The sequence below is a fragment of the Cupressus sempervirens genome, chromosome 8, assembly GCF_028749045.1.
Source record: "Cupressus sempervirens isolate cs-2001-9-10 chromosome 8, ASM2874904v1, whole genome shotgun sequence".
In the NCBI taxonomy this organism is placed as follows: domain Eukaryota; kingdom Viridiplantae; phylum Streptophyta; class Pinopsida; order Cupressales; family Cupressaceae; genus Cupressus; species Cupressus sempervirens.
The window spans coordinates 71,291,399-71,312,950 of NC_143125.1; positions in this window are offsets into that span (position 1 = coordinate 71,291,399).

The following is a 21,552-nucleotide window of genomic DNA, read 5'->3' on the forward strand; positions in this document are numbered from 1 at the left end:
AATTGTACCTATTAAAGGGGAAAAAAATTGGACAAAGAAGAATAAATAGGTTAAGAGTGAACCAAAATTACATCAGTTATTCTTCAAAGTCCTAATGCTCTCCATGTTCTTGTTGAATTGGTTCAACATTATCTCAGCAAGGTTGAAGGACATTTTGTTCTTCACCACCTTGAGAGCTAGATAACCTGCCTCACATGATATCTTGTTGGGATGACTGGAGCTATAGATTTTATGTGCTATTACATGAATTCCAAACTTTAGCAACATAGCTAATCTGCATACCTCTTCCATCCCATTTGGCAAGAGTTTTTCTTTCTAGTTCTACCTGACTTAGGGTTTTGGTAATCTTTGCCTTTGTCAACATTGGGAGCCCTCTGATTTGATGAATGAGTTTCTTCATTATGATAATTGGTTGATCCAACCATAGCTTCCCATTGTGTACAAAGCTAAGGATAAACCTTATCCATTTTATCTGGAAGTCTCAGGGCATATGTGGAATGTCAGTTAAACCCTTAGTCTCCAAGTGTTGATGCTCAGGTTTTAATGCACCATTCACACATAACTTTTACAAGGTTTCATCCATCTCAAGGGTTCTAATTTCTTGAATATATAGATGCTCAAAAATGGTTTGTGACTACTCTTTTATCACTTTCACATCCTAATTTTCCCATTTTCTCATTTCACTAACTTTGATCTTTTGGCCAACTTGATCATCATTCAATCAAAATGAAAATTATCTCATAAATAATTCAAAACCATATCAATGTCATCATTTCATCATTGATCCTTTAGGCATTTTTATATCCTCCAATGCCTTATCAACATTCATTAATACATGTCAAGTATCCTTGGAATATCATCATTTTTCACCAAATTTGATCTTTGACATTGTTGAGTCCTTTAATGTCGAATCATGTCTTTATTCAATAAATTTAATAGCATTGGCTATTTCTACTAATGTTATTATGATCAACCCTATTAATCAATTTCAATCCATCTTGTAGCATTTATGATGGTCATTAAATGTCATATGTCATCAACCCTTGTCATGTGTCCTTGATAAGTCATCATTTCATGTCATTCATTTAGCATCATATATTTCATTCGATCATTTCTTTGTTTCAATCCAATACCATCACATTTTATTTTGTATTTTCATCACAATCCTTCAATAGGGTTATCTTGCATTTATTTAATCATCTTGGCCAATCAATTTGTTAATTTCTCCTATAGGATTTAGATAACCCATAGTCTATTCCTATGTCTTAATTATTTAATTTTATCCACTCTTATTACTTATTCCTCTTTACTAACCTTTACCAATTAATTAATATTTATTAATTAATTGATTCCTTTTTTATGAATTATGGGAATTCCTAATTTCCTAAATTATAATTCTAATTTTTCATCTTCCTAAATTCTAATTTCCCATTTTCCATTTTCTATTTCCTAATGCTATAATTTCTAATTTCCACTTTAAATGGAATTATGAGTTTTTAAAATTCAAAATTTCCCACTCTTATGCATTCCTAATTTTTAGCTTACACATCTTACATCTTTCTATGCATTTTTATTACACTTTCTTCTTCCATTTTCCTTACACATTTCTATCCATAATTCTTTCACATTGTCATAGTTTGTCATATTGTGTCATAATTTTCTAATTTCACCTCTTTGTCATAGCAATTTAAAAAATTCACACATGATTATGACATCTTTCTCTTTTTCATTCTTTCTTTCCATTTCTTTCATTTGGTTTTGAAATCCTATAAATTGAGCCATTATGCACTTGTTTTGGCTAACGATGATCCAAGTATTCTCGCTATCATATCATATTATCTTGCTTTCAATTGTAAGTGCATCTTGTCAATTGGAGCTACATCAACAACAACTCTATGGTGAAGAAAGTATAACATTGGAGTATCATGTAAAAGGAGTTTTTTTTATGAGTTTTTCATGTTTAATTATGTACCTTCATTTCATTGGCTTCAATGGTAGATTAGATTGGTTTTCATTTCTTTGAAAGTTTTTGGTTGCTTTCATTATGCAAATTACCTATTTTCTAGTTTTACAGAATCGAATAGCAAAAATGCAAGTGAATATCATTAATCAATAGTACCTTTTGGTGGAATATGTGACTAAGCTCTAGTTAGACCAAGTGTTTTCACAATTGTTAGAATTAACTTGAAGTCTGGTGCCTTCCAATCATCTCCTCAAACCAACGTCTTAGATCCCTTCTTGGTTTTGTTGCTGGAGGATGCCATGCTTAGTAGGGTTTACGAAAATAGAGATAACTTCAATAAAAAATCGCATAGATCGCTTGGATTTATAAAAATCACTATTTGCATATAGCTCTTCAAAAATTCACGATGACAAATGAATTTGATTTCTTCCTTCTTAACAAATTTTACTTACCAATCACCATAAATGCTTGGCATATTCTCTTGCTTTGTGATAAAATTTCTTCTACTCAGTTTGATCTTATTTCTTGGTAGAGTCATCCATGACTTGGTGTGCACACAATGACCTATTTACTCTCGACCTTGCTCTTTAGGGTCTTGCAACCTAACCTAGCTCAATAAGGTCTTGATTTTCCTTAGACCCCCAGTGATCTCTTTCCATCTTGAATTCTGATATGGATCTTTACTTCTAGCTAACTAGAACTAATTTAAGATGTCTACTTTAGAGTCTTAGTTCCAGTTACCCCTATGGGAGATTAGGTATAAATTCTTGAGTCACCCAATTCCTGAGTGACATGTGCTTCATGGCTCAGACATGCATTCTCAAAATATTTAAGAATCCATTGTTCTCTCATCTACTTTCTAATGTTGTTAGCCTTGGCTTTTTTTTCATCATCAATTCTTTCAATATTCATAAAGTTCTTGACAAGGTGTCAAAGTTTTGTATAAATAAAACATCATCTAGTGGTGTTTCTTGTCCTCATGTGATGTTTCACATAGTTTACTCTAGTGTGTCCAAATTTTCCACAGTAGTGACATCTGCACCATGTGTTGTACTCCCAACCAAATATAGCTTTCACAATCTATTCTGCTAGGTTCAATATCTTGGTTCTACATTCAGAAGATTTCTGCTCATGCTTCATGCATTTATGACATTTACCTTCAAATTTATGTTTCTCTTTGCATTCATTAGCTCTATGACCATGTTTATTGTAATTGTAACATTTTGCATTGAATTTAGCATTACCATTACTACAATATTTGTTTGATGTATGACCTAACTTACCATAGTGATTACAAGTAGGTCTTTAATTCTTTTGAGCTCCTTGCTTGGATAATTCACCTTCTTCTATATATCCAATTATTTCTTTTCCTTTTTTTCTGTATTGATTTTTCTCATTCAACTAATTCATGTCTACTTGAGATTTCATCATTCTTTCATTGATTTTCTTTTTAGTGTTTAGCTCATTTTGCAATTTTTCATTATCTGATCCTAGATTCATGATTTCTTCATTTTCATTAGTAAGCTAATTAATGAAGTCTTACTATTGAAGTGATAGATGTTGAATTTCATTTTTCTTTCCTTCTATCTCTTCTTTTACCTTGTCTTTTTATTCCATGACTTCACACAATCTTACTGATTGAATTTCTTGTTCTCTTTTCAACTTTCTAACTTCTTCTTGAAGGTTACCATTCTTTTCTAATATTTCTTTGATTGCCTCGTTAGCTTTATCTAAATTACTTTCTGAATGAATATCTTCAATTATTTCTTCAGTGTAGAGTTTTTCATCCATCTACACTACAAGATCTTTTCTTCTTTTCAAGGATTGAGAGTGTTTCTCTTTTTCTTTCTTAAGTTTCCCAATAGCACATTCCAAATCTAGCTTTTCATTGTCAATAGCACTATCAAGTCTAAATACCTCCATTACCTCTGATCTTTTCTCAAGCTATTAAACTTTTTCTTTGACAACCACAAAGCTCTAATATTAATTGTTGGAAATATAAAATAGACAAGGTTACTAAGAGGGGAGAGGTGAATCAGTAACCAATTGTACTTATTCTTATTTCACCAAATAATTCTTCATGTGTATTGTGATCTGATTGCATGCATGAAAAAATGAAATCATTAAAACATTTATAACACTTTGATACACAATATGGTGACCCAAAACCTTCCAAATAGAAAGAAAAATTGGGGTGGGGATGATACCCACAAGCTTTAGTATTGTAGTATAAAGTTGGCTTTTTAAGGCTTACAATGATCACTTCTGATCATCTACCCTATTAGGAGCAATAAGGATAGCTAGTTACATGTTGTAAAAGGATTTACAAAACATAAAATGAAGTATACACTTGATAAAGAGATTTACAAAAGATTGTTAATTCTACCTTGTGAAAGGATTTAACTATTCCACCTATTAGGATGAACTAGTGGATGATCTTTGATCTGCAACTCTGATTTTTTGAATGAGATTCCTTTATAGTGTAATGATCACCTTGCTATGATAGATAAATCTTTGTTTCTCCTTATACTACTTGTAGCCTTTTTAATTTGTGCTTTTTCTCTTTCTTACATCATTAATATTTTGGATGTGATGCAATACATCACATATATACCAATCCAAATTACAATTCATCAAAGTTGGCTACAATACAAGTTTTACCAAAATACACAAAGTTGGCCCAACTGTTGGTACTTTGGTTCTGAAGACATACTCGGTGAAGTTTTGATACTCGGCAACCAAGTAGTCTGAACTCAGTCTTCACTAGTGACTTGGTAAACACTATGAAACCTAGCATGTAAACTAAATCAATTGATTGGCACTACATAGCTCAGTCAACACTAGATTCACATCACTGAAGTTACAAACTGGTAAACACTGGAGAACTCTGTTTGCACTGAGAAACTCTGTAAACACTATGAAGCTCGGCTTACACTAATAATCACCAACTTGGTAGATAATGCTTGATGCAAATTGAATAATATTCCTAGAACTTGGTAGCAGAAATAGAACTCAGTGGAGCCTGATTTACTTGGTTAACACTATAAACTGCAAGATAAGCTTAGTAGTTGCTAACCATTTGGTTAAGTATGTGTGTCACTAATAAAAAAACTTGATTGTAATGTCAACATTCATTCCTTTCACCTCTAATTTCTCTATTTAGCCTTCAATTCTTCTCCTGCTTAAGCCTTCATGCTTAATATTCCAATAGTAGGTTCTTTCCTTTGGCCTTCATATGAAGAAACACCTCCATAGTTCTTGTCTTTCTCTATTTTTTTCTCTTGATAGATTGCTTCTAGCCTTGTATCCCCTTATAAAGAGAATTTTGATCATTTTTTGCTCAATCACAACTATCCATCTTAGGATTAGGTTAGATTCATCAAATCCTCCCTCTTTCCATTAGGTTCCCTCTAGAAAATTCTCTTACAATCCTCATTAGATTCACCTCAAAAATGGTTTACCTTGAGTTCTATGCCACCAAATCATCATACTTATCTTCAATAGGCTTCACATATTTCAAGAAATCAACTTTGTCAACTCAAATTGATCAAATCTTTGATTAAAGTCATTTTATTCTCACTCGGCATCTACATAGTTAACTTGACAAAAATAGTCTTCTGATGCTCAGAAAAAACTAGGTTTCTCAACATGAACTATGTCTTCCTTACATGATCATCACTATTATTCCCCTGATTCTTAGCAATTACTAACTTCCCTAATGCTCAAAACCTACTAATCTTTCTTTGTTTAGTGCATACCAACTTTGTGCTCTACCTGAATTAAATTACTTAACTTACATTGTTTGCTCAGTTAGGCTTGGTAGACATATTTTTATACATATTTTCTTCTAGTCTTATCTTAAGTAACCTTTCACTTTAGCCTTAAGTAGATCAACAATACTTCATATCATCAATGTCTTATATGATCTTAGTGCTCCTTTTATAGACTATATAACTCAACCTTTCTCTAGGTATTGTTGTTATCCTTTCTTTTCAAATCATCTTCATCAATCAATCAAATTATATCATTTAAACCAAAAAACAATTATCCTACCAGTAAGTAGCAGGTTTGATATCAGTAACAAAATAATGATTGTTCCATGATATGTTCCAACACATCATCAATCTTCTTTTCAACAAGATGCACCTACATCTGAAGACTGTTGCAAATGATTATTGGACCAATGTAGAGGTAAAATATGTTAAACCAACTAGCCAATTCAATTTCAAATAGTTGAAGGAGAAGGAGATACACACACCCATAATGGATGATCTAGAAAACACCTTATCATACACAAAATATAAAGATGTGGAGGAACTAGAGATAATGTACAAAATTTTGTAGAAGCTAAAATATGACCATGGTGAAGACAAGTATATCATGAGGTCTATAACCAAGAGCCTAAAAGGAAATTTTTAGGACATGATATTGCAAGAGAGTGAAGAGATCGAATCCTAATGAAAGAAAGTGAAGGACATCATGCTATCTATGAGAGAATTTGGTAGAATAATGTCAAAAGATGAATGCATAAGTAAGTTGTTGAGAAACATGTTTCCCAAGTATGCCATAAGGGTGCTAGTCATTCAAGATATGGGAACAATAGACAAGATGGAGGTGTCTCTTGATTTGAATTTAGAAACTTTGACAAAAGTTAACCACCAAGCATTGAAACTAAATTTTCAAATCCTCAATTACACTAGCTACAACACTATGGGAAAAAGGAGAACCCAATACATGTTGACACAAAAAGGGTTTGGAAAGCTTATAGGTTGAAAAGGTAGAACAAGAAGAACTAGAGGATTATTTTGCAAAAGGAATGTTCATAGAAAAAGCGAATTACAACGGTAAGCTTTCTTTCAAATGATTTAACTACAAAAAAGCTAGAACATTATATTGCTAGATGTCCAGATCCTGTCAGAAAGAAAACCAATGACTAGAGAGAAAACACTAACTAGAAAGGTTCCAACAAGAAGTGGTTAAAGGAAAAAGAGAAGACGTAGTACTACATAATTGAATAAGATGTGATTGATTAAGAGTCAACCAATGACAAGGAAGATGATGAGGATGAAGTATCCTTTGTTGCTATCACAAAAAAAGGGTGGAGATAGCTCTAATAAAAAGTACCAATATAAAAAAGATTTAAATAATAAATAGAAATTTCTCACACCACATTTTAGGTGACATGAGAAAATTTCACAAAGTCGAGGCCTATGATATTCAAAAATAACTTGGCATGTACAGTGATAAGAAAGGGTACAATAGCACTAAATGAATCAACAACCTATGAAGATGTGTATCTAGTGGAATGATTGAGATACAACCTATTGAGTGTGGCTCAACTAATCAACAAAGGTTATAAGTTCAAGTTCAGTAAAAGGTCTTGCAAAATATTTGACAAGATAGGCAAGCTTCTAGCTATAGGAGAGTGAGGGAGAGGTAACCTTTTCTACCTCAATATTTCTATTAATACTTGTATACTATCTCAAAATGATAAAAGTTTGTCATGGCATAGGAGATTGTGTCTTGAAAACTTCAAAATATTTTTTTCAAAGTAGGAAGGAAGAACTGTGTAAGGGGTTTACCCCATTTTACTAACCTGACAATGTTATGTGTAAAGATTGTCAACTAGGAAAGTTGAAAAGTTCAAATTTCTCTAGAAAGTTACTCACTTCAAAACATGCATTATTTCTAGTTCATACTATCTTGTGTCATCCTATTAGGAAAAAGAGTATATCTACTTACAAATACTTTATGTTGTTTTTTTATGATTTTTATAGAATGACATGACCTTATTTATTTAAAAAAAGAAAGTCAAAAGCCTTCTACATGTTCAAAGTGTATGAGGAAAAGGTAGAAAGAGAGGCTGATGGAGCATTAAAGTTCCTAAGATCAGACTAGGGAGGTGAGTTCATCTCACAAGAATTTGAAAAGACCTATGAGGAGCATGAAATTAGAAGGAAAATTTCTCCTAGTAAACCACAATATAATGGTGTCATTCAAAGAAGAAACATAACCATTATAACTACATAAGAACATGAATGATTCAAAATAATGTTGCACAAATGTGATGGAGATAATTTTTAAGTATAAGAGTGTACACCTTAAATAGGGTACAAGAAAAGAAAGGGACAAAGAAGACTCCTTGTGAAATATAGTTTGGTCACACACCACTTGTTAGTTATTTCAAGATATTTGGAAGAAAGTTTTATATCAATTGATACAAATACCAAGGTAAGCTTGAACCTGAAAGGTAAAAGGTATATTTTTAGCATACTCTACCAAGAGAAGAGCATACTAGTGTCTAACTCTTTGGACAAAAAAATTGTGAAGTCTTCAAATGTAAAAGGTTGATGAGTTCTTATAGAAGAATTGAGAAGATAGAAAAAAGGAACCAGAAGATTACAAATAGTTTTAGTACATTCCACTAAATGATATAGTGGAGAGAGTATTGGTTAAGGTAGAACCCATACAAGAATTTATTCAAGATCAAGCAGAATAAACTATACTTGGGGATCAGAGAGAAGAAGCATCCAAATGTAAACTAGTACTAGCCTAGCATATGAGAAGACACCACTCAGTAGACCAAATCATCAAAGATAAGGATGTTAGAGTAATAAAAAGGAGAAAGGAAGAGAGACAGTCTGTGTAATCTCACACATAGAACCCAAGGCTACAAGCAAAGCTTTGAAGGATGAAGACTAGAGAAAGGCCTTGGAATAATGAATTAATCAGATAGTGAAGAATGATGCATGGACCTTGGTTTTACAAACAGATGATAAAAACATTATTGGTGCAAAATAGGTGTACCAAAACAAAATAAATGAAGATGGACAAGTGGCTAGAAATAAGAAGAAACTTGTTTATAAAGAATATGCAGAAGAAGAAGGTACAGACTATGGAGAAATCTTTACACTAGTGGTTAGACTAGAAGGAATCAAGATAATCCTAGCATTCACAACATAAAATAACTTCAAGGTATATCAGATGGATGTAAAGTCTATATTCTTGAATGGAGTTCTAGAGGAAGAAATCTATATTGATAAGCCTAAGGGATTTGAAAAGGAACAAGGCAAGAACAAAGTGTTTAGATTGAGAACATCCTTTTATGGACCAAAATAAACACTAGAAACATGGTATAAGAAGCTACACTTATGCTTGGAAAAGATCAAGATTGCAAGAATCAATGACAATTGTAATCTATACATGAAGAAATAGAGATAAACAAGCTTGATGATTACAAAAAAAAAAATTGGGTGAAATAATCTTTGGTGGAGATGATAAGTTGAGTTTTGATTTTGTAGAAGCCATGAAGAAGGAGTTTGAAATGTCTATGATTTGAGAAATCAAGTTCTTCATTTGACTACAAGTGTCCCAACCAAGGGGAGTTATCTTCATAGACTAGACTAAGTATGTTAAGGAAATATTTTAAACATTTGGGATAGAGGATGAAAGATCAATAGGAACTCCAATATAAATTGTTTGTAAGCTATCAAAATAAGATGAAAGCTTCTAATTGAATGAGACTCTTTACCAGCCCATAATTGGTAAATTATAATATATGGTGCATAGTAGACCAAACATAGCCCAACTAATTGGGTTAGTGACTAAATTATTGGTCAACCCAAAGGAATCACACATGGTATTCGTAAAGAGAGTATTTTGGTATCTAAAGGTTACTGAAGAATATGGTCTATGGTATTCATAAGGGTAACTTTTAACATAGTGTCTTTATAGATATTGATTAGGAAGAAAAAATATATGATAGAAAGAGTGCAACTAGAGGTGCATTCTTTCTTGGAGGAAGACTTATTGCCTAGACCAACAAGAAATAGAACTACACATCACCGTCAAATGTTAAAGAAGAATATGTCACTAGAGCTATGAACTACACTCAAGTTTTTTGGATTAATCAAGTTCTTGAAGGAAGTTAGGATAAAATGTAGGAGATAATAGTTATCAACTATGAAAAGATGAATTCTATCAATATATCCAAACATATGGTTATGCACTCAAAGACCATGCACATATCTATGAAGTACTATTTTTTTAGGGAACATGTACAAGAAAAAGAGGTTGGGTTAGAATATGTACCAATTAGGAGAAATTTGTTGATATATTTACAAAGCCTCTTCAGAATGATACATTTGAGTATCTGAGAAAAAGATCAAGGGTCTTACCCATATCCAACCTAAACTAAGCCCGCCCAAGGACAAATGAATTCATGATTAAGGAATGAGGAAAACTCAAAGTGGATTGATGAGAACAAGGGAATACTTCATAAGGGGAGAAGTTAAGAAAGAAATATGTAAGAAAGGATGTTCATCTTTTGCATTAACATCAAAGGGGGAGAAGTTGAGAGAAATAAGATGCAAAATAATCAATGCATAAAAATGCACTATATTAGGGGGAGACAATGAAAGAAGGAGAATAATGCAATAATGGAAAGAATGTTAGAATGGTTAAGTTTTTTCATCAATGCCAAAGGGGGATATTGTTAGTACAAATGTCTTTTAGGTTAACTAGTAGGCCAAATTGGTAGACTCAATGATCAAAGGTATTATTATTGATCTCAACACTAATAAAATACTATTAGAAAGGGACAACTAAAAAAGAATATTATAATGTGTAGACCTATCAAATAAGAATGATTAGAAAAAAGAAGATGTGTACACGCAGAAGAGGTGATGGAAAATGTTATTCACTTAGAAGAAATAAGATAAGTGCTATCTACTTCAACAAAAGAAAGAAAAGTGGAAGGAAATGTAAAAAGATCAATGAGTTAGAGAGGTCATGTCAATAATACATACATGAAAAAAGGGTCCCATGACTATCTAGTGATGTAAGGAGTAACAAGTATTCTTAATGTCATATTTAATGGTGATGGGGGAATAGATCAAGGAATAATTGGAAGAATTTGATTTTTAATTCTTCTCAATCAAGAGAAAACCATCGAGCAAACATGACACTTGTGACTCTCATAAGAAAATGACACATCTGACAAGAGTGACACACTAATGTAATGATAAATATTTTTAGAAGTAGGGGTGACAATTGAAAATTTGAATTATCTATTTGAGGCTTCTAAGAAAAGCTAAGAGAATAGTATAAAAGAAGATATAATGGAAAGAGAATGGGTTAGATTGCCAAGTGACTAGCCAAAGAGCCAAGAGAGTTGAGCTATGGTGGAATCTCAAAGAGTGAAAAAGAGTGATCAAAGATATGATCTTCAAGGAGTTATTATGCTAAGAAAAGGAGAGTGTTTCTAAGTAACACAAAGAGCTTCATGTGCATAAGTAGAGAAAGAGAAGCACACAAGTGATCAATGAATGAAGTTGTAGAGCTGAGAGAGGACAGTACAGAGTTCTAGATTGATCAAGAGAGATGAAAAAGGATCTACATCAAGCTAAGTTCAGTAGAAAAATTATTAGATCATTTTATATTATTTACTTACATCTACAATAGAAAATACCATCAATATTGTTGGGACTTAAAATTGAAGCCCTAATTTTGAGTACCATTCTAAATTTTGAGTCTAATTAAGCCCCTATAAGAACTTTTCATGCATGTGTACTCGATCATCAGTTTGATTCTTATGAAGTGTTTCATGTTTATAACACCTTTCATTCAATGTGTGCATGAATATCATGATGATAAATTTTCATTTTGAATCATTCTGTAAAGTTTCATTTTGAGCATTGCTTAAATCTGCATGTTTACCTTAGTGTCAAACAACAATAGGAAGCCTAGTTTGCAATTGATTATCTTGCACCTAGTTGAGTTTCATGACTCGCCCTTTTGGGAGTGTTTATTATGAATATCATAGAATATATGCTTTTGATTTCAAGTCATTTTGATATGCTTTTACTAGGTTTTGAATCCCTTAAAGTTGTTGTTAACTATTGTCATGCTAATGCATATTGCCCAAAATTCTAGGAAGCCTTATTTGACTAGTTATAAATTTCACCCAGCTAACCAAAATGAGAAAAATCCTTTTGAATTGCATTATGGGGGGCCAAATATATTCTATGTCTATATTTGAACCTATGATGAATTTTTTTGACTAATTTTCAAATGTGATCCTGAATGCAATTTATAAACTTTTACTAGTGTCAAAAAGTACAAATTAATCGGTAGCCCTATTCAGGATTTCATAACTCTAAATCCATGATAGATGAGACAAAATGGCTTGTACCACTATTTTCTACTCTAAAAATACTTTAAGTGTGTCATTTTTCAAGTCTTTAGAAATCCGTCTACACACTTTCCTAAGTCCATTCAATTTGTGAAAATCAATGTCCTGTTAGTGTTCCCAGTTCTGCAATTCTGAGTACCTAACTTTGAACACCTTACAAATGCACCCATTTATTTTTCATAAGCCCAAATCATAGATTTACACTATCCTTTTGATAGTTAACTAATACCCTAATTTTCATGCCTCCAATTGATCATTTAACTGATTTTCAAAGCCAAAACTGAATGCACTTTGTTGTTTTCTAACATGTCTATTTCAAGGTAGTTTCAAGTGAGAAACTTTGATGGTCCATATATTTTGACCTAGATTTATTTATGATACAAAATCTAATAGGGTACAAGAATGTCAAATAGAGAACCACTATGCTTATTTTTAGAGTTAGATTATTTGATTTAGTCAGTTTTTAAAGCTAACTCATAGGCCTTCCTAACAGGAAATCACAGTTTGCAAAAATTATGGTAAAATGAGTTTTAAATGATGATTCAATGGTTGAATTTTATTTTAATTAGTGCTAGTTGATTAACTAGTCAATTTGAAGGGTTAGGTGTTTCTATTTGAAAATGTTTTAGCCAAACCCACTTTGGGGCCTAACTAATCTCACTTTAAACAAGGCATTATGGATTTCAAAATGTTTTGAGAAGTTATTATGATCATGAATCATTGTAACTATATTCATTAGGTACACATCATATTTTTGGATAAAATAGTTAAAATTGTAACAACATACTACATAAGAAGATGCACATATGATATGTGAAAACAATAGGCATCACTTTGATTATGCACTAATTAAGAAGAGATGTTGTATAATTTTAGACTAAGATGTGAGTCAAACTATTTCAAATAATAAATATGTGTAAAGGGCCACTAAGACTAAGAGACCCATAAATTTCTCATATGCCTTAAATTGCATAAGTTTCTTTCTTTTTTCAATGCTCAATAATTAATAGAGTTATAAGTGTGTAGGAAAAGCTCACTAGCAAAAGAGTGTGTACCATGAGGATCTTTTCAAAAGAAAGGTCATGGGTGATTGTAGGTGTAGAAAGGTCTTAGTGCTGAATGTTGAACATGGTGAATCGCATCTCTTTTTTTGGGGAAGTTGAGTCCATAGGGTGTCACACACTATTGTCAATTTTCATACCCTAATCTACCCATGGTGACAAGTAGAGGGTACATAGACATTTTTGTTTACCTAGTCAAGGCATGGTGAGGAAGAGACTTATGAGAGAATCTTGTTTCATTGCCAACCAATGCCAAGACAAAGATGATTATTTGGAGAAAGAAATATTGTGCTGATGGCACTGGAAAATTTAAAATCTTGCTTCAATGGTTGCAATAAGACATGTAGGGCAAAGGAGACCCACAATTCAAGAGGGAAAATATAGCCTCTCCCATCTCATGGTTACCAAAAGTGAGAGCTCAATGTTGTACCGACTCACCAAGTCTACCTACATTAATATTAGTCACTACCTTTGCATTTATTTCATGATCAAAAACTAAAAACTTCAAATGGAAAACACATATCAGGATGTGCATTACCATGTGATTAGCAGATTGGAAAGGAATGATTTTTCCTTTTCACTTGTTAGTTTAAGATAGGATCTCCTTCCATAGTATGTGTATCCATTATGTGGGATTGTAAATAATATTTTTTTTTTAAAAGAAGAGAATCTAGTCTTTTCTCTTCCACCTACCCCCATAAATTAGACAGGAGAGGACTAACAGTCTAAGATGGCTTGATACAAGATCTTTATTCTGTAGCATTGAGCCTTTGTAGATTATAGAAAACCTAATTGGAAAGCCAAAATCAAGGATATTTATTAGATTTTTATCCCACATCATTATCATGATGAGTATTGAATCTATTTAAATGTGCAAATATGACTCACTTAAGTGTCTGAAAGACACAATGCCTTTTGAGACATTAGACCTCACGTGTGGGGCCCACCTACTCAGACTCAAAGCTATATTTTGGTGGAACACATGGGTGAGGATGTGCCATATGCAAATCAATGGCATGGACACATGGTGTCTAATTACATCTTTGTTGGGCATATTCCACAGTTAGAAAAATGAGTAGACAAATAGAGAAAATGTTAGTAAAATACTAGGCACAACATCTCTAGTTAAGTCATGTGGTTAAGACAAAGGGAAAATAAGTGGAGATAAGGATTTTTGTGACTTCGCAATAGTTAAGCTCATAGTTAGCTTGAAGGTGAAGATGTCAAGATTAGAGGTTATCTCCACATCTTGATGGTTAGAGGGTAGTTGTAGGTTAAGGTGGAGATTTGGAGATGGAAATTATCTCCACATCTTGGTGGTTAATGCTAAGTAAAGGTTAGAGGTGGAGAAGTAGAGAAAGCTTGAGATGTGGCAAGGAGTAGTTGATAGGGCAATGAGGTGGCAGATTTGACCTATAAGAAAATGACATGTGGCACTTATTTGGTGGTCAACTAAAGCTTTCACCAAGGTAGAGTTGGGGAGATATGCAAAAATTGAAATGTCAAAACATTTGAAATAATATCTTCAACACGGACATACATTTTGAGGTTAAAATTTTTTGATAGAGAGATTTTATAATATAAATTTTAGACCATATGATGTGATCAAATATTTTGAACATTAAAATGCTTTTTTCATGGCCAAGGGCCAAAATTTTCAAACACACAAAAAGGGGTGTTATTTTTTGCCAAAACATGAAGTGTTATATATAAATGGAAAGGGGAGAAGATGAACTTTTTGATTTTGCAAGTAGAATGTTTCTAGGTTCAAACAAGTAGAAGTTATGGGAAGATTTGTCAAATTAGGGGCATTCTCAATAGAACAAATGTTTTTCATGATGGAGCTTCATATTTAGTTAAAAGGTAGACAAAGAAAGTTTTTTGGCTCCATATTTGGGGGAAAGGTTCCTAGGAGTATTATTTTTCCTCTAAAGTCATTTAAAATTTGTTTTGGCATGATTTTTAGTGACATATGTATCTTCTTGTAAATCAATTGTATGATTCCATCAGTTTGAAGATATTTTGATCAAATGGTAGAGGCAAAAGATGAGATCTTATTTTCAATTGAGGGAAGAGAGAAGGGATAATTTCTCCAATAGTAGGTGGAATTTATTCAAGTGGACAAATGGAATCATCATAGAAGATCCAAGATTTCTTTCATTCTATTTATTTTCTTCTCTTTCTTTAGGTTTGGTAGTTTTCTAGTTCTAGTCCCTCGAGCATAGCTCTAGCTATGATACTACCATGCCCTATATTTTTCTCTCTTATATGAATAGTAGTGATGAAATTATAGAGATAGTTCTAGTCTATTCGATTGTTTCATGAGTTATTGCCATACATCCTCATGTATTTGTTTCAGGGAAATAAATAAAAAATCAATATTTATGTTTATCTTTAGTCTAATTATTGTCTAATGTTTATGTTGTTTGTAATCTTTTTTGGTTTGTAAACAAAGAGCACAAATCAAATTGCAGCATGTTTTACATTGTATGTTTTGGTATATTTTTCTTGTGATTCAATGAGTCATGTAAATTCTTGATTTATCATCATAGGGTTGTAGATTTCATGAAGGGATTTGTTGAGTATGAGATTTAGTCTTGATGCAGATGTCTAATTCACAAAGTGATACGATAGATCTAGAGTCTTGATATATGTGATATATCAGTGATATCCAAGGATGTATATTTTTCATTTGTGGAATTTCCCAATAGATAAGGCACTGGTAAGCTATAGGATCTATATGTTTTGTTGCTCATATCTTGGTGTTAGTGAATAGATTGTCCTTCGAGAAAATGCAATGCAAATCTAACCCCGAATGCCCAAATGAAAGGACAAACTAGCACCAACAGTTGGATAGGTTATTATTAGATTAATAACCTTCCTCTAAATTTTATTAGGTACAACTCCCCATGCAAGATTTACAATGAATTAATCATAGGTACTTTTAATCAAAAAGCATGAAAGGATACCAAGCGTCTATCTATAAACACAGCGTAGATGCGAAACCTAAGAATTGAAAAGAAAGGAAATAGAATACAATAGATTACACAAAGTTAATTTGTTGTACACTGTATCATGTAACAAGGATAACACTGTTTCTTTCATCTTCTTGAGATAATTAAAATTAGAGTCTTGTAAGTTATTAAGAAATGACAACATAATAAAGGAACAATGACAGCAGACTGTAATTTTTAGAGAAAGCTGAAAATGACTCAAAGTTCGAATTCAGTGGAAGGAAAAACACATTATAGTCAAAGTTAAATGTATTTCACCTCCAACCTCCCTTCCCTGACTGTAAAGATAACAAAGCCTCTTCCACACATTACAATCCAACCATCATTAAAACCAAATAGAAATTCTTTCTACCATATTACATCAAACATCAAAATATTGTAACCCTCTCTTAGCTACAAAGTTCTGAAAAAGAGGCAGAAAAATAAAGCCCATGCTCTGCTTCTCTCTGTCCCTTAAGACGATGAATCTATTTTGTCAAAATTTCCTCCTTCCTTGCCTGAAGCCCAAAGTCTACAATTTTTGGAAGTTGGAAGAATTCAGAACCCCCTCTTTTTTTGTTTGATGCTTTCACCATATATAGAATTTGCAGGCAAACTGTTCAGCTTCTATAACTAATTCTTGGAACTGTCGTTTGATCTTCTCTTCCTCTTTTTTTTCAATCTCCCTTAGTTGTAATGTTTTACTCCTAATCAGATGTTAGGTAACAAATCTAATGACATATGTCATTAAGGTTGACAAATAATATATCACCTTTCCCATTATGAATGGAGTCCTAGGGCCCGCAGGAATATGTTTTGACACAATATATAATATATCTAAATGGATATGTAATATATTCATTTCCTATTAATTCACTGGGGTACTTTTGCAGTAGACTCTTTTTAATAGTAAATACTTGTCACCAACGATGTATTTTATCAAACAGCTCACAACCTGTCTGTTATAACTATTCTGGGGACTCCACTGAATTAGATTGTATCGACAAGATTTTGGATGCATCCACATTTATGTCGAAACTCAGTCTTCATATCTACACATGAACCTAGCACCACAACTTTTTCACATAACTGTTTATTCTGGTATGATTTATTATCACCCACAGTATCTTCCCGTATTGAGGAACATATATAAGAGAGGAATACATGTGTTGGGTATATGGAGAGTGCCTCTTTTACTGTTGAGCTGATCTCATGACTATCACACTCAAAAAATAATGTACATAATCTACATATCTATTAGCTCGAATAGGAAATGGTATGAATTCTGATCAAAGCACCCGCCAAGTCAAAATCCTATCAAAGTCTGTTGATCAAGTTGTAGTCATGTATGGATTGTCGGTGATATATGATATGCTTGTCTACATCACATTACATCCATTTCTGTACATTAGGAATTGATGCTTAGATTTATATTGATGCATGCATATATGAAGAATTTGGACCGAGCATGAGCTCCAAAATTATAAGATTTAAATGCAATATAAGCATTATATGAGATAATTCACAAACAGTCTCTCTTTGTTTGTATCCGATTATCTTTGACTAGGAGGTCTTCTTTCCTATCAGCACCTCATCCAACTATTCCCGCATACTATCGATGTTCAAATGATGTAGATCAATTGAAACTCAACTATTGCTTTTGTATGCTGATTACTTACAATCAGTTGTGAGCTTTATCATACTTTCACTGGGAGAGAAAAGTGATAGACACTCTTTTATATTATAACATTCCCAATTGCGCAAACTATATTTTCATTAATGTCTCTTGGGTTGTGGCTTCTTGAATTGGAGGCACTTGAACTTTCAAATTATGAGCTTGATGTTACATCAAAAAACTTTAGTTGCTATCATTTATTTTCAAACCGCTGACAATTCTGATCAATATGTTTGTAGTCAGTCTGTGTCTTGTTTCATGGAATCACAGTGACCACTTTGATCTATACAAGTCAATATATGGAGGCTTCATTTGTTCCCAATCTCCTGTGTCTTAAAATTTTCTTCTATTTCTCCAAATCGAGTTCGGGTTGAACTCCATGGATTGAATGTGATGAATTTCAAACACTCTGAAGGGCATTTCACATGTATGTTTCTTCAATTCAGGATACTGTAATGATGATTTTCAATGCCAAATCTTTATATCAAAATAGATGTATTAGATTCTATGATACTATGAAACCTGCATATGTGTTTGGCATCGGGGTATATATCTTTCATGTTTATGGAATTTAAGTCTGCGAGTTTATGATATTGTCGGCGTTATGCTCTGCACACCAATTGGAGGCTTAAAGACTTCTGTCATTCCATCAAATAGTTTCCTTATACTATCGGTGATCTCACATTTCAAATTCATAAAAGTTGATCGAGTCAGTCACAAGGAATGCTTGGCTTATTCATCTCTTACTTCAAATAGTGTATTCGATGCCCCCGACACTTACGATAGTATTTGATCATCCCAAACTCAAAATACCATATATTTTGGTGGTGATGCTAGCTTTGTTTGGATATGCATGTGGAGCACTTAAGATATGCATTCTAAGACATAGGTAGATGTCTTATTCGGTTCATGATACTTTCCATTAAATTTGATACCAAACTTTAAGCTTTGTCGGTTTAGTAAAGGTCATTTCAAATCTTGACTTTGCAGATTTGCATCTGTGGGCTCAAACCCATTCCCTTGGTATAAATACATACTGTATCCATTCATTGACGAAACTTTCCAGACTACTTAAATCATTTTGTAGGCTCAGAACATTGAACCACATATTAACATCTAGAGATGATGCATTCATTTGATCAACCTTTTACAATACTTTCTTGTAAATTCATGAATAGAATATACTGATCTCTACATTGTTGAATTAAAACACTAGACTCTCGAGTCTGCAAATCTGCCATTTGACTCACTGAATTCAAACCACAACATCATGTCAATTTTTGCAATAACGCTTGAGTCTATAACATGGGACTTGAACTTTGAACCTTGGAACTTCAGATCATTGGACCAAAGCTCCACTTTGATTTACACTTCTATGGTGTTATGTAGAACCAATGACTTTACTTGAAATGCAGAATGAACCCTTGAAACTACTGAACTGACAAAATTTGGATTTGGATTATGAATCTGCAAGTTGAACTAGTGAACCACCTTATGCCTCTGAACCATTGAACTGCTTTGAACTAGTTTGAACTACTTTGAACTTCTATTTGAAGTGGTTCAAACTCTACACTCAAAGTTTTAAAATTGTGTCCACATCAGGTGCTAACACTTGGTTATGTCAAAATCAACATATTAATCAAAGTTTTTTCTCTTTCATGTTGAATAACTAAAAAAGATTTTCCCTCAATTATCTAAATCATGTTTCTGATAAGATAAACAGGTTTTAAGGGATCCTAAAACCCATAAGTTTTACATAAACAAGGTTGATAATAAGCCAAAGAAGCCCAACCAAAACAGAGGTCCAACAGCTGAAAAAAAGCCCGAAGGCCCAGCCCAAAACAAAGGCCCACAGAAAGGCCAGAAAACAAACAAACTAAAATAGACTACAGAAAGTCTATCCAAAATCCAAAAGCCAGGAAGATGAAAAGACAAAAGACAAGAAAACTAGTCTTTAGTTATCTTCTCCATTTCCTGCATAGTCTAAGCTGCCTCGACTATCTTTTGCTGCTCTCTTGCCATTTGATCTTGGACCTTCTCCATGCCCTGATCCATACTGGTGAGCATACTGATTGTGGCCTTTCCATCATCCAGCCTGGCCTTATCCCAGTTATGTCCTCCCTCCTCCACCAGCAAGCCCCTATCCTTAAGTCTACCCGCAAGGGATCGGATGTTGTCATTCATTGAACTCAGGAGAGAAATCATCTGACTTGCTAGGTTGTGGTTGTAGTTTTCAAGATTTCTTAATCTCCTTTCATTTAAGCTTTCTCTGTTATCTTGGTCCTCCTGGCTATCATTACCTGTCTTATTCTTAATACTTTCCATCTGGGATAACCTTTCTCTAACTTCCTCCAGCTCATGGAAGAGCCATTTGATTGATCTAAAGTTGTCAATCATACTACTGCGGGCATTATTCAGAAGGTTCATACTAGTCTCCCTTGCGTTGTCTGAGATGGCCAAGATAGCTGGGTCTATGAGCTCATTGAGCCTAGGCTACTCTAGGTTGTCCACCAGGATCTGAGGGTTCATAACTTCCCTAAAAATCCCCATAGTAGCAGTCCTCACATTGAAATTTTTCCAGGCCTTTATCCTATTTTTGACCTGCACTTCCCCCTCGTTCTCACTACTAATGACATTCACTTTTTTCTCTAAAGGAGGCTAAGACTGGATAGGGGAGAGGGGAAGAGGAATAGCATCTGTCCTTTGATTTCTAGTCTCCTCAACTCTCACAACCTCCCTCTTCCATTTTTTCCCAGGTTTCTCCTCTTCCACCTCCTCCTCTGAAATTTTATCAAAATCTTCCGTATCCATTTCCTCCTCCTCCTCAGCATAACCCTCTTTTGCTTGAGCTTGGTCATGATCCCTAGAGCTTTTCCTACTAGGAGTAGTAGCAATGGACAATTTCTTGGCTTGACCTTTTTTCTTCTTTCCTGAGGAAACATTCTCCTCCTCCGAGCTAATGCTCTCAATGTCAGAAGAAAAACTGGAGCTGCCTTTGTCAACATCCTCAACTTGAGGAGGGTTTTTGCATACAGACTGAGCTTTGAAATGCTCATGGATGAGAAGCAATAATCCCTCATGGAAGGTAGGGTTAACAGTGGCTTTCTTCTTGAAACTAGAGATTTCCTTGTTCATAGAAGTGAGAAGGTAATAGGGAATGGAAATTATTTTCTTATGGCAAAAATGATTTAAAATCACAAAATGGTGAGTTCTAACCCGATCAAACCTAGAGTCCAAGGTAACCTAATTAATGAGGGCAAATAAAACATACCTCCAAAACTTCTTTATAGTCTCCATCACATAGAAAGACTCTTTCTTTTCTAGCTTGTTCATTTCTGCAAAAATTTTCACAAACTCCTTGACTGCATTGGATGAAAGTTTCTTGTCCCTGTAGAATTTGAAACCCTCCATAGGGATACCAATGACTTCCACAACCACCTCCTCAATGATTTGGAAAGAAACCCCATTCACCTTGACCTTGCTATTGTTCTACGAGTTCACCATGTTGTTGGTGACCTCAGGGTCAAAACCATGGAGTTTCTCGAAAAAATTCACAACCCCGCCCTTTTCCAATTTTTTCCAGACTTTGCCCATATTCTTCAACTTCTCCACTTCACCTACTGGCTCCTTTCTGCTCCGTTCTCCAGTCATGACATCCATTTTTTCTT